A 2,530-nucleotide genomic window follows, 5' to 3' on the forward strand; every position below is an offset into this window, starting at 1 on the left:
GCGCGGGGCGGAGGGCCTGTGGTCGTCATCCTCGGTTCCCCTGGGTGAGGCTGGGGAGGGGGTGGGACCGATGCGGACCCGTCCCTGTGTCCTCGGAGAGCGGCTCGTGTCCCCTCGGCCGAGCCACGAAGTGGGGGCGGGGGGGTGCGGCCAGGGCACGGATGGCTTTAGGGGTGTCCCATAGTCTCACCCCGCCCCCCCCCTGCAAAGCCTTAACTCTTTAGGAGAAGAGCCGGGAGAAGGGTGGTCTCCGGCATTGGGGGTGCGGTGCGCGGGGTGGGGGGCGGGCGGAACAGCCTCTCCCAAGGGCTGGATTTGGAACTGGATTACCCGAGAAAAGAGATAAAAATACCTAGAGAATTACGGAGCCTGGCGCTTTCCGAGACGTGGGCACTGCGGGTCTCCTCCGCTTTGAGATAGCCGTCTTCGTCGTCAGTCTTCCCGGAAAGGAGAGGGTGGGTTCGGGCCCCCGCGCCGCGGTGGAGGGGGTGGGAACCACCGTGTGAATGGAGAAAACACAACCGCAGAACCTGGATAGTCTCCGGCCGAATAACTTGGGCGCTCTCGGACTTCGCCTTGGGGAAGCTTCCGAATCACTGACGGCTTTGTCTGTGGAGTGTCCGAGCTTGTAGGGGAAGAACAGCTTCATTTCTTAATTGCCCAAGGCTTAGGACTTTTCTGTGGTGGGATTCCCGATCGTTCTAGGGGAAGATCAGATACGTGGCCAATTTTCACTTCCTGGCAGTGATAAGGACTGTGCTTGTCGCTCATTTCTGAGCACAACTTTTCTGTAGCAGTTGTTCTAGGGCTAATTGGGAGACTGATGTAGGTTTCTCTCAGGAAAGATGATTGATTCTTGAAGAAGGGTGGACTTGTGCTTTAGGGGTCTCTTGGGATCATTGCTTTTGCTCAGAAACACCAATTATCTTTTTGTAAGGAATTGATTTTGCTTGTGCTTAAGAATGATGACATCATGTATTTAAAGGGACAAAGAAAATTTGAGAAGAGATCTCATTATTTATAATTCAGTCTGTAGGTTTTACATTGAAGAGTGATGTGTGACTGTATCCTAACTTGTTCATATGATCAGTTCTGGCATTTTTCTGTGGTGTGTGATGATTTTTGTGTTCTTCACTGTTTACTTATCCAACGCAAATACGTTAAGCAGTCTACACTGTGCATGGGTGTGTTATGCTAAGCCAGCATCAGTGGCTCATTGAGTGGCTGTAATCCTAGCTACTCATGAGGCTGAGATCTTAGAATCCCAGTTCAAAGCCAGCCTAGGCAGGAAAGTCCAGGAGACTCATCTCCAGTTAACCACCAAAAAGCCAAAAGAGGAGTGTTGCCCAAGTGGTAGGGCACCAACTAAGGGACAATGCCCAGGCTCTGAGTTCAAACACCAGTACTGGTGAAAGAAATGGAAAAAAAAAAGGTTTTAATGACAACTGTTAAGTTAAATGGCAACTATTTCACTTAATATTAACTAGTTCTATGGCCATTTTTACTTTCCTATTAAGTCAGATTAAATCTATTAAATAGAAATTTTAGTGCCTTGGCTGAAGATGTAAACTTGAACCAACAGTAGCGAATCAGAGAGCTATTCTCTCTCTTTCTCTCTCTGGTCACGGGGCTTGAACTCTGGGCCTGGGTGCTGTCCCTGTGCTTTTCAGCCCAATGTGAGCCCTCTACTGCTTGAGCCACAGCGCCACTTCCGGTTTTCTAGTGGTTTATTGGAGGTAAGAGTCTCCTGGACTTTTTCCTGCTTAGGTGGGTTTTGAACCTGATCCTCAAATCTCAGCCTCTTGAGTAGCTAGGTGTGAGCTACCAGTGCCAGGCCTGGAGAGCTATTCTCTATATTAACTTGCTAATAAAGGGTCATGAGCCCAGTGCCTTTGGCTCTATGTCTGAAATCCTAGCTACTCAAGAGGTGCAGATCTGAGGATCATAGTTTGAAGCCAGCCTCAACAGTGGAATCTGTGAAATTCTTTATCTCCAGTTAACCACCCAAAAAGCCAAAGTGGAGCTGTGGCTCAAGTAGTAGAGTGCTAGCCTTGAGCAAAAACAACTTAGGGACAACACTCAGAACTTGTTCAAGCATCCCCTCCAAAAAAAAAATAGGTTAACTATCTATTTTTTATGTTTTCGTAAGTTGACAATTTTTTTTTTGTCGGTCATGGGTCTTGAACTCAGGGCCTGAATGCTGTCCCTGACCTCTTTTGCTCAAGGCTACCACTTTGAACCACAGCTCCACTTATGGTTTTCTGGTGGTTAATTGGAGATTAATATCTCATGGACTTTCCTGCCCGGGCAGGCTTTGAACTTCGATCCTCAGATCTCAGCTTCCTGAGTAGCTAGGATTATAGGCCTGAGCTACCAGTACCCGCTTGACAACTCTTTATAAAAACTGAAAGCCAGCCGGGCGCTGGCTGAGGATTGCGGTTCAAAGCCAGCCCGGGCAGGAGAGACCGTGAGACTCCTATCTCCAATAAACCACCAGAAAACAGGAAGTGGCGCTGTAGCTCAAGTGGTA

Source organism: Dipodomys ordii, unplaced genomic scaffold, assembly GCF_000151885.1.
Source record: "Dipodomys ordii isolate 6190 unplaced genomic scaffold, Dord_2.0 Scaffold6, whole genome shotgun sequence".
Classification (NCBI taxonomy): Eukaryota; Metazoa; Chordata; class Mammalia; order Rodentia; family Heteromyidae; genus Dipodomys; species Dipodomys ordii.